Here is a 12,263-nt window from a genome sequence, read left to right as displayed (position 1 = left end):
CAGGTTCAGCCACTGGAGAGCAAAATACAGTCAATCAGGGACTGGGCTCCTCCAACCACCCAGACTCAGGTTCGAGCTTTCTTGGGCCTGACTGGATACTACAGAAAGTTTGTCAGGAACTATGGTTCAATTGTGACACCATTAAATGAACTGACAAGTAAGAAAATGCCAAAAAAGGTTCAGTGGACAGCAGGCTGTCAAAAAGCATTCGATGACCTAAAGCAGGCCATGTGCACAGCACCTATCCTTAAGAGTCCAGACTACTCCAAACCATTCATTGTCCAAACAGATGCTTCTGAGTTGGGTGTGGGAGCTGTTCTTTCTCAACTGAATTTTGATGGTCAAGACCAGCCCATTGCTTTTATAAGCAGGAGGCTGACCCCCCGAGAGAAGAATTGGTCAGCTATTGAGAGGGAGGCCTTTGCTGTGGTTTGGGCCCTGAAGAAGCTGAGGCCATACTTGTTTGGCACTCACTTCAAGATTCAGACCGACCATAAGCCCCTCTTGTGGCTAAATCAGATGAAGGGTAAAAACCCCAAACTGCTTAGGTGGTCCATTTCCCTACAGGGGATGGACTTTACAGTGGAACATAGACCTGGTACTGATCATGGCTATGCCGATGGGCTCTCCAGATATTTCCACTTAGAACAAGAAGACTCACCTGGTCAAGGTTAGCTTATTGTCCCAAAGTTTGGGGGGTGGTCATGTAGGAGAGTAGGGTCTGCAATCCTATGATCACCCAGATTTTTTGGTTTTGTTTCACTGGTTTACGACTTTCTCTGGCTGTGGGCCTGCTAATCAGACCCACAGCCTGGCTGTTCTCTCTCTAAATTACAACATGTTCCCTAGGTGCATTTACCAATTGGTACTGGGCCACCTTATCAGACCCTGTAACTCAGGGCATAGGTGTACCCAGGGCTGCCAGGGGCTGCAGCATGTATTATGCCACCCCTGGCTGGCCTCCTAAATTTGACACAACTGGCTGCATGACAGCTGGGGCAAAGTCGTGTAATCACCCTTTGCTGTAGGTGTAGTATACCTATACCTAACCCTAAAATGGACACACAGATTCCTATCAGTCACTCCTATGGCAGGCCTTGACAATCCTGAAGGCAGAGTGCTTGGAATCGTGTGAGATGGTGCTCTGGCATGAGCTGAGCCTGTCTGCAGCTTGCGGAACCAAGTCCTAATAGCTGTTCCATGATATCGCGTACCATATACTCTTAAGTGCATTATAATCCTCGCGGTTAAATGCTAACTTTGGTATTGCTTTATCAAAACATGTCGAGTAAGGTGTCATACGAATTGGAATACTAACCCCTCGCCAATTCTGGCGACGGGGTTAGCATTCCACCCTTCTAGAGGGACACGACATGTATGTAACTGTGAACCCCGGTTAAAGTTAACTAAAGCCTCAGCTCCACAAAATGGATGCTGCCACCACAGACACGAGTCTGACCTCCTGCTGCTGGGAGTCCTTCCAGCGAGGGAGGCTTGGACAAAGGGTTTCCTGTCCGGGGCGGTGCTAGCACCATCTCAGACATGGTTTTGTGTATCCTGGGTAGGCAGGGCTTTTCAGGAAGGTGACTGCTGAGTGGCACCCCGGTGCTCACTACGCATAGGCCGGTCTGAACCAGTTCCAGGGGCACACTAGCCCCTGGCCTGGGGAAGTCCGGCATGGCAGAGGGGTGTAACCACCCCCCTCCTAGTCCCACCCATAAGCAGGACCTAGTCACCGGGTCAGCCCCCTTTTTTAGTATAAAGATGGGAGCGGGCCCCCTGTTCAAATTAGATCATCTTTGGAATCAAGACCCGACTTTCTACGAAAGGCATCAAGATTTCCTTCTTCAAGATTCTCCCTTGTGGCTAAGGAGTAGTCACCCTGCATCAAGCGGGCACCATCCCAAGAACACTGCGGTCTGCTGCAAGTCCTTCTTCACGAATCCGACGACCCAGCTCGACGAGACCCGGCTTCCCTGGCACCTCTGACCTCTACTCACCTCTACAGCAAAGCTGAGAACTGTGGGTGCGACGAGACCTCGAGGGACCGACGATCGCCAAGACTGCACGACTTCTTTGTAACAAGCCCACCGAGTCTTCCACTGGTGAGTGCTTTGGGGTCCGAGAAGCCCCAACCCTGAGCAGCTCCAGCACCGAAGATCAGCCCTCCAGCATCTCCACGATCTGCGTGGGGCCCTTCTGCTTTTGCGTGCTCACCGCGCTGTCTGGCTACTAGCCGGCTGGCTTGTGGCCTTCTACACGACGCCCGACGACAACACTGCTGCTGGTCTGGTTGCTCCAGACTGGCCCTTGCTTCCTTCTTCAAGAGAGGCACCCCGGACCCTCCTGGTCCACTCCAGACGCCATTTTGAGTCCACCGCGTGGGCTTGAATTTGCCAAGGCTTTGTTGCCCAATCCTGGGTCCTGCGACGCCGACAGCTTCAATCTTCGTGGGACAGCTCGCTCCTCCATCCTGGTCGCCGACAACGCCTCCTGGTCCGTGAGATCTGCGAGCACAGCGTCACCCACTCACCTAGTCGAGGTGACTACCATCCAGTGCCCTCCTGGTGCCACCTGACTACTGGCTAGTAGTCTCGAACTTGGTCCCCTCTGCTTTCAGGTGTCATCTTCCATCGATCCAGGCTTGGATCCACCGAACTTTCTTCACTGGTCGCCTGCCAGCAACTTCTTTCTTCCAGGCTCCTGGTCCGGCAACGAGGATTCCCGACGTCTTTTGAGTCCTATGCAGCTGCAGCCCCTGGGCTAGGTAACTTCGGCATTTCGGTGCCCCAGCATAGCCTCACTATCCAAGGGTCAGAATCCACTTTCGTTTTCCTCCTACCAGGTCGGGTTCGCCCGAGAACACTAACTTTGCAATTTCTAGCTACCATAGACTTTGTCCCGCATCACGCGTGAGAGTGCACACTCTGCACCCGAGTCCCCTGGGTCTCCTAGAAGTAATCTGAAGATTCTATAGTCAAGATCTAGCGATTCCAAAGCCTATTAGTACTGTACTTACCTGCTAGTAATTTCGCATTCCACTTTCAGAGTATATGGTTTTCCGTGCCCCTCGGGCATTTGTATATACTGTGCTAACTTAAGTATTTTCGTAAGAGTTTTGTTTTGTGCTTAGTACCCTGTCCTCATAAAGAGTACAGGGCTGTTGTGAATCTTAATAAATAACTTGTTTATTTTCATAACACTTGTGTGGTGTCCTTTCACTTGGTGTTCAAGGGGTATATGTGTGGTAAACAGCTGGCTTAACACGCCCTCTCGAGTCTTTAGTCTTAGACTGCTCGTATCCACGCTACTAGGATAGCTGGTCTATAAGGTTGACTTACAACCAATCATCAATAAGGGTTGCTGGACTGATACACAGTGTTCACTAGAATAGTGAGCACTGCATATCAGGCCACCTTCTCACAGCCGCTTCCCAGATCTCGCCTCTGATTGGCCCAGCCACCTATTGCTAAAATGGCCGCCGAGACTCTCGTGAGAGCTCGCGCCTCTATTCCGAGAACACGCTGTCCTTCGCGCTTACCGCAGTTTGCTGGCAAGTCTTCAGAAGCGGTCGGGTGGGCTCCGATGTCGCTCGTTTTTCTTCTTTCTCTTGCACATCCAGGGTGGGCACCTGGTTGTTCCTGATGGCGCCGTTGACTGCTACGCGCCGATTTACGCGTCGGCTCGTTTCCCCTTCGTCGCCAGTTGTCATGTCCTCACTGCAGCTCGACGAGACACCAAATGGAGAGACACAGGTGGGTTGTTACACTTTCTTTATTTATCGTTATCGTAGCTGGTCACAGGCATGTCCGCCCTGCTTGCTGTCCTGGTCAGTCTGTCCTTCCTGTCCCTAACCGGATGTGGTGTCTGGTGACCTGGTCACCTCCCTCATGACCCACAGGGTCCTAGCGTCCTCCTGTCCTGTCGCCCTATCTGTCGGGTCACGACAGAGTGGAGGGGAAGGAACCAGGGAACAGTAGGCCTACTCAAAATGTGGGAAAAAAGTTGATTTACAGATATTGTCTAGCATTGTTCCAGTGAATGGATCGCTGCTACATGGACTAAACGAGTAGGAATGTACTGTATGCCATTGTAATAGGATGCACTGTGGCCTTACCTGACACTGTACTCTTTTCTACCTGTTAAAAAACAATAACATTTGTTTAAAAAAAAAATTGTGTGCTAGGCGAATTCTTTGAGGTACCTCAGAGTGGCGTGTCGTGATCTATGCTACCTGCACTTTTCTGGCTTCCACTCTTGACCCTTCTTTTGAGCTTGCCTCTTATTATACTCCAAGGGGACCCGGCATGTTCCATTTACCTAGTCCAGACGTCCGCCGCATCCAAGATCATTAGAAGGGCCCCCTCCCCCCTGTGACTCTCCAAGTGACGACCTCTGGCACTTGGCCTCATCCAGCATGGTAAACCATTGTCACTGTTGTAAACCATATGCACAATTGTTTGCTCTTGGCATGGGACACAGGAAATCTCCCAATATTTTGAGAAGGGTTTCCTGGAGTCACTTGACTGGGCGGCCAACTTGTTTTTTCTCCCGCTGCCCTCTGCTGCAGCTTGGCTTTCTGGCTCCCAACCTAAGGATCTCATGCACTCAAGTTTCAAGGATTTCGTCATACAGACTTGCCTGACTTCATATTCCAGCGTGTTCGTCTTCCAGCACTGCCATCTTCTCGTTGGGATGCTGTTGCATTAATGGACTCGCACCTGTAAATACGAAAAAGAAAGTGAGAGGTTATTACTGTGCGAACAGTTTTTCCTTTCACTCAAAATGACATGACTATAAAGCTCAAGAACAAGTTGCATGGAAACCTTTTAACTATAATGATTTTCTGAGATATTACACGGGAAAAGAACCAAGCCCATATTGTAGGGCCCCAACCCATCCCTTCGAATGAGAAAAAAAAATACTGATGGCTTACTCAAGACAGCTGGAACAATGAGAATTAATAAGGGACAATCTGCTCCTTATGAGACAATAAGGTACTTTGTTTCAAGCTCTCCAAAATAACCATCAAGGACAATAAAGAAGAGACATTTTTCCCACGTGAACATTTTGTTTAAATGTAAACTATTTACTGTACATTTGTCACATGTGAGTAAAGTCACAGGGTTAACGTTAACTGTAATTTCTCTGTGCCAACCACAGGTGATAGCGCACAAAAGAGGAAGAACTAATCCTAATCCACCTTGAGCTAGACAATTGGAGCTGAGGACAAAAAAGCACAGTCAGATATCACTCACAAAATCTACCCTCTTCTCCCACCTTGGTGCGTGCTATCACTAGTTCCTACCAATTGGTGTTGGCATCAAGAGAAGGGATTGGCCGGAACAACGTCACTTCAGCAACTCCTGGATTTCAACAGGATAGAGTCCTTGACATGGCCCATATGTGTATATAGAGGTCAATAACCACCCATGTCACTTTTGGTTGACACAGGAGCCACCTTGTCTACAGTTGGAACAATAGGGATTCCAACCTACACCTCTCAGGAGAGCAAGTTTAAGTTGTAGGCATTTCCAATAATCAGATTGTGAATCCTGTTTCAGCTATCATTCCATGTAAGATAGATCCCCTTTAAGAAAACCATCAGTTTGTAATATGTGATTCGAGTCCAGTCAGTTTACTGGGCAAGTATTTACTCTGCAAGCTCAACTGCTTGATCTATTGCACATCTAATGGTGTCAAGCTTCAGACACACAGTAAGGATGAAGACTTTAAACTGAACACACAGAAGTCAGCTGTTGGATTGCTTCAGGTTTTGACGTAGGAGAACATTATCCTCTGATCTACAGGACTATGCAAAGGAGGAAGTCTGGGATTGTACTGTAATGAATATTGGCCTGACCAAAGATGTTGAACCTGTGAGAATAACCTCTCACCAGAGACAGTCATTCGAATTGTCCCCATAAATGAGTCCATGCTACAGCAAGGAGATACTTGGGAGTACCTGCAATTCACCAATAATGGATTTGCAGAAGTTATATAAAAGGTGGAGAATGCTGAGGGACTTGCAAAAGGTCATTAATATTGTCCCTTGTCTTGTGGTGCCGTATACTGTTGTGTTGCTTTTTTCAGATACCCAACATTGCAGAGCGGTTCACGGTCATGGACCTATGCCAAGCATTCTTTTTACATACCTTTGCATGAGGACAGCATGTTCCCTTTTGCATTCTGATTTCAAAATTAAGCTCTGGCATGGTGCAGAGTTCCACAGGGGTATACAGAAAGCCCCTTGATTTTCAACCAGATACGGAATCGAAATCTGGAGACCTTGCAGTTATTATGCAACTCAGTTCTGATTCAGTGCAATCCAACACCCATTAGTGGCATAGACAACACAAGATGTATGCAGGCAAAACACCATTGGCTTATTTATTCACTTGGCAGGGAACAATCATAAAGTGATCCCAACCAACCTGAAATATTGTCAGACGGGAGTCCTGTATCTGGGACACCATATTGCGACAGGAGCTAGAAAGGTGTCTCAAAAGAGAATTTCCACCATACTGAGAATGAACCTTCCCAAAACACAATGAGAAGTCAGGATGTTTCTGGGAATGAGGGGCTACTGATGTAAGTGCATCCCCAACTTTTCCCTAGAGGCAAAGCCTCTACAGATGCTTACACACCAAGATGTGCTTGATTTGCTACCTCGGGACAACAAATGCACGAGTGCCTTTCTCAAGCTGAGAGAAAGCCTCTGTCTCACCTCAGCTCTAGGAATGCCTGACTATAATAAGGATTTTGTATTGTACTGTTGTGAATGTGATGGGTGCTCCCTGTATGTATTTATACAGACCCAGGCAAATTTCAAATGCTCTGTTGCTTCCGTTTCTGCTACTCTTGACATAGTAGTTGCAGAAGTTGGTGCCAGCATGTGAAGGCATAGTTATGCGGTACCCCCTTTCAGTTAGGTTCCCCATTCTTTTGAAATCTTACTCACCCACAAGCAAACACATCACATGACACATAGTAGGCCGGCCAAATATAAGCAACTAATCATCACTGAAGATAACATTGCTTAGCGGAGGTGTTCCTGTGTCAACCCTGCTATATTGTTGCCCTTGCCGGTTACTGATGAAATACGATAATGGGGTTGACCCAATTGTATTTTGTTTGTAAACAGCTTGTTTAAGAGATGGACGAGGAGTTCTGAAAGCAGCCTATGCTGTCTGCAATCTTGGTGTAGTGGAAGCCTCCTATTTGTGCAATGTAACGTTCACGCAAGTAGCAGGACTGAGCACTATTACTAGAGCCAGAAGGGTCTCTAAAAATTGGAGAACCACCATCTAACTGATAGCCAATACGGGTTTGGTGTTGTTCATGATTCGGCACAGCTGTGGTCCCAGAGGAGTTTTATAACCTTATATGGCTCCTCTATCTGCAATGGAAGGAAAATGTTACTTACCCAGTAAGCATCTGTTTGTTGCATGTAGTGCTTATCACGCTTAGCATAAGTCCACTATCTAGTGCTGAGCTCGGAAGTGTGCAAGTTGTTTTACTTCAAAGAAGTCTTTTGAGTCACAAGTTGAAGTGATTCCTCCTCTTGCTTGCAATGTGCATGGTCCTCAACTCCATTATTAGATGTGTTATGCTTGGCGGGTGAGGGTGGAGTGTGAAAGTTGATGTATCCTAGTGAGATGCTCATGCGAAAATAGTTAAATGTTCAATGTATATAATTGCAACAAACACAGAAGTCCGGGGAGGAGGGTGGGCACATGGACGCATGTGAATCTACAGCACTACATGCCACAAACAGATGCGTACTGGGTAAGAAACATTTTCCATTAGATGACAGGTACACATGCTTAGCATGGACTGTAAAAAAGTTTTTCTCCGAAAGCGGTGCTTAACCTGTGTGGGTTGCTTTTGCTTGACATAATGTAATTAGAACCTATTGGTCCACATTGACTTCTTGAGGGGTCATGACATTTACACAGTAATGTTTTGTAAATGTTTGCAGTGTAGTAATGTAGCTGTCTTACATATGTCAGTCATGGATATATTGCGAAAAAAGGCCATGGAGGCTCCCTTCTTTTGAGTTGAGTGAGCCTTTGGAGGGATAGGTAGAACTCATTTAGCTTTAGTGTAACAAGTTTGGATGTATTTTACAATCCAACATGAAATGCTTACTTTAGATATGGCCCTTCCTTTATGTGGATTCGAGAATGCAATAAAAAGGTGTTGTCTTTCTGAATAATTGAGTTCTCTCAATATAATACATGAGAGCTCTTTTTACATCCAGTGTGTGTAAAGCTCTTACCATGACAGAATCAGGTTGTGGAAAGAATACTGACAACTCATTAGATTGATTTAAGGGGAACTTTGAGCCCACCTTAGGAAAATTGTTACGGTTGGTACGTAGTTTCTATGAACTTAAAAGAACGGTTCTTCTAGTGTTAATGCCTGGAGCTCACTGACACATCTAAGTGAAGTGACTTCAAAGAGAAAAGTAGCTTTCCAGGATAGAAACGGGAGAGGGCATGAGTGTAAAGGTTCAAATGAGAGAGCTAATAATACCTTGTTAACACAATATTGAGGTTCCAAGCTGGTTTTGGAGAAACTATAGGTGAGATAGCTCTTTTGAGACCCTCTAGAAAAGCTTTAATGACAGTAATCCCATATGTAGAAATGTGTTCCCTGCTTTAGAGATATGCAGTGACTGCTGCTATGTGTAGTTCTATAGAAGTGAAGGCTAACCATGAGGTTTTTAAATGGAGAGTGTAACAGACAATGTCTTGAGGCTTTGCTGGTAATTGGTTAATATCCTCTGAAATTAAATATTCTCTTCTATTTCCAGCACACCTGCACATTGTAAGTGAGGGGAAATCCCACTCTTTTGATTCCGCTGAAGATATTTGGGACTGGTTGGAATCCACAGGACACTCCACGACTGACAGGCCAGGAAATGCCAGAAACCGGTCCTAGGAAGCTTGTTTCCGGTCCAGGGAAGGCATGGCTTGTCAGTTCGGGCTGGACTGTTCTAGTGAGGCAAAGGGTTAGACTGATTTGGATATGGCCATGTCTGAACTGGGGTGGCAGAGTGGGCTGAAGAACGGTGATGGATTAAACCCAGATCTGTTGACTGGGTGTGAGTGTTTGATTGGTTCAGATGCTCTGTCCATCACCACCCCCTTTTGTACCGCTTTGTTCCCCATAAGTTGGCAAAGTATGCTCAGACGTGAGTCCCTTGCTCACTTTGCCACTGGATTCAAGCAAGCCTGGCTGAAGACGGCTGAAATGCCAGAAACCGGTCCTAGGAAGCTTGTTTCCGGTCCAGGGAAGGCATGCCTTGGCAGTTCGGGCTGAACTGTTCCCATGAGGCACAGGGTCAGACTGATTTGCATATGGCCATGTCTGAACTGGGGTGGCAGAGTGGGCTAAAGAACGGTGATGGATTAAACCCAGATCTGTTGACTGGGTGTGAGTGTTTGATTGGTTCAGATGCTCCGTCCATCACCACCCCCTTTTGTGCCGCTTTGTTCCCCATAGGTTGGCAGAGTATGCTCAGACGTGAGTCCCTTGCTCACTTTGCCACTGGATTCAAGCAAGCCTCGCTGAAGACGGCTGAAATGCCAGAAACCGGTCCTAGGAAGCTTGTTTCCGGTCCAGGGAAGGCATGCCTTGGCAGTTCGGGCTGGACTGTTCCCATGAGGCACAGGGTCAGACTGATTTGCATATGGCCATGTCTGAACAAGGGTGGCAGATGGGCTAAAGAACGATGATGGATTAAACCCAGATCTGTTGACTGGGTGTGAGTGTTTGATTGGTTCAGATGCTCCGTCCATCACCACCCCCTTTTGTACCGCTTTGAGTAGTAGAAAGGCACGACTGGACTGGCAACCACACACTTTTAAATATCTGGGCATAAAGGTATATCACACCATGTCGGACCCTTTTGATGGTAACGTCACCCGGGCAGTCCCAACATACGAGGATGACAATCTGGTGCACACTGCCATTAGAGGTCATGGAGAGGGTGGCTTTACCTAAAATGGTAGTTTTGCCCCGCCTTCATTACTTTTTTACCAATCTTCCCATCTACATTCCAGCTGCGTTCTTTTGGAACTTTTACCAAGTACGGGACTTTATCTGAAACAAGTCGAGATACAGAGTTGCCTGGGCAAAGCTCTGTGCTCCCCACTAAAAACGGAGGCCTAGCAGCCCCACAGTTTCAGCAATACTATCTGGCTGCTCAAATTCAATGGATTGCGCAGTGCCTGTAGGGTCTACACCTATCCAACTCCGCCATGTCCATGCCTGAGTGGTCCCTGTTTGAAATAATTGACTTACTTCATCCTTGAATGAAAGCACGACCACCAAAACCGCTCTTATTAGAAGTGGCATATAGGTGTTATCGTAGATGCTTACACATTACCAAGCATGTTCTACCGTATGCGTCAGGACTGGTACTGCTGGGACTCCTAAAACTGTAGGTAAAACAACATCAGAACTGACAGCTTGGCACACAGTGGGTTTATGCACTCCAGACAACCTGTACAGGGGTGGCACATTGGCAACGTACAAGACACTATTGGATGAAGAAGGCTTGCCCCAAGGGCACTTTTTGCTCCACCAGTCTCTGATCAACACACTGCAAGTGCCCCCTCTTCAGTCTGAGGAAGGCCCCCCATAAGGAAATAAGAAACCTACATTTTATTTGGGGTCGAAACATCAACATTTTTACTGTTCGCCAGCTTAATCAACAGCAATTCTGCACTGTAATACTATTTCCAAGCATGGCTAAGCATTGTATGGATACTGTTTTGACTCATGTGGCTTAAGGTAGAGCCGTTGTTTCTTCATGTCAAGAATTATGTGATTTACACAATATCCTCTCTGTATAGGTCTGGGAGCTCCGGCGAGCGAGGCCAGTCGACCCCAGCTGAGCGGCTCCTCTACCCCCACTTTGGATCAGGCTCCCTGCTTGGGAGCTCCGGAGATTGCTGCCAGTCGACCCCAGCAGAGAAGTCATTTTTCTCCTTCCTTGGAGTCAGCCCTCAGTTTGGGAGCTCCGGCGTGCGAGGCCAGTCGACCCCAGCTGAGTAGTTTTCCCCTTCCATCCTTGAAGGAGTTCGGCGATCTAGCCCTAATGATTTCTTCTGGCTCGCCTTTGGACCCTCTCCCCCCCAGACTCTGGAGGGTGTTTCAAGAGGACCTCTTCCAGCCCCTGCACGCCATCTGCTGTCAGTCATTCGAGACTGCTACTGTTCCAAGCTGCTGGAAGAAGGCAGTGGTATCCCCGCTTTTAAAAAAACCTACGCTCGACCCTGCCTGCCTCTCTAACTACCGGCCAATCTCCCTGCTCCCTTTTCCGGTTAAAATTATGGAAAAGTTGGTCACCCGTGCTCTGTCCAGTTTCCTAGAAGGGAACAGCTGGTTGGATGAGACGCAATTCGGCTTCCGCCCAGCACATGGGACGGAATCCGCGTTGGTGACCGTGTTAGACAACCTGCGGGCGCGAGTCGACAGTGGTCGGGCAGCATTTCTGCTGCTGCTCGACATGTCGGCCGCGTTCGACACGGTCAGCCATCCCACCCTGATTTCTAGGCTGGAGGAATGCGGGGTCAGGGACAAGGCCAGGGATTGGTTAATCTCCTATTTGGACTGCCGTCAGCAACGGGTTTCATTACCCCCCTTCAGCTCGGAGGAACGGAGAGTGGGACAAGGAGTACCTCAGGGCTCGGCCATCAGCCCTATACTCTTCAATGTCTACCTCCGCCCCCTAGTCCAGCTCATTAAAACCTTTGGTATCTCTGCATTTAATTATGCAGACGATACCCAGCTGGTCTTCTCTCTGGAGGGACAGGAGGCAGTCACATTGGAGACTTTTCATCGGTGCATGCAGGCGACAGCGGAATGGCTCCGGCTGAACTCGTTACAGTTCAACGGAACTAAGACGGAGGTTTTACATTGCTCCACTGATCGAATTCCTCGTGACCTTCCAGTGGACTTCTGGCCTCCGTCCTTCTCAGAGACGGTGTCTGCGGCACAATCAGCGCGCAATTTAGGCGTCACTTTTGGGCCTAACCTGCAGTTGGATCTACATGTGAATAAGATCTCGTCAACATGTATGATGCTGATTCGTATGCTGCGCAAGGTCCTTCCTCTCCTCCCTGTGCAAGCCAGACCAGAAGTAGTGTGTTGTACCATCCTAAGTCGACTTGACTATTGTAACGCACTACTTCTGGAGGCCCCGGTAACACTCTTGGGCAAGTTGCAAAGGGTGCAAAACATCGCAGCCA

At 47.8% G+C, this 12,263-nt stretch overlaps 1 protein-coding gene across 1 annotated transcript in view; it reads right to left on the bottom strand.

Moving 5' to 3' along the window:
• The window catches only part of LOC147660700 (uncharacterized), a 348,598-nt gene that overhangs the window by 255,539 nt on the left and 80,796 nt on the right, over positions 1 to 12,263 (bottom strand). The window contains exon 2 of the mRNA XM_086951528.1: positions 4,642 to 4,721. The gene's annotated coding sequence lies outside the window, so the exon portion shown is untranslated. The remainder of the gene's footprint in view (positions 1 to 4,641; positions 4,722 to 12,263) is intronic.

Source organism: Lissotriton vulgaris, unplaced genomic scaffold (assembly GCF_964263255.1).
Source record: "Lissotriton vulgaris unplaced genomic scaffold, aLisVul1.2 SCAFFOLD_712, whole genome shotgun sequence".
In the NCBI taxonomy this organism is placed as follows: domain Eukaryota; kingdom Metazoa; phylum Chordata; class Amphibia; order Caudata; family Salamandridae; genus Lissotriton; species Lissotriton vulgaris.
The sequence above is the reverse complement of the archived record's forward strand: the minus strand, read 5'-3'. Positions and strand labels throughout refer to the sequence as shown.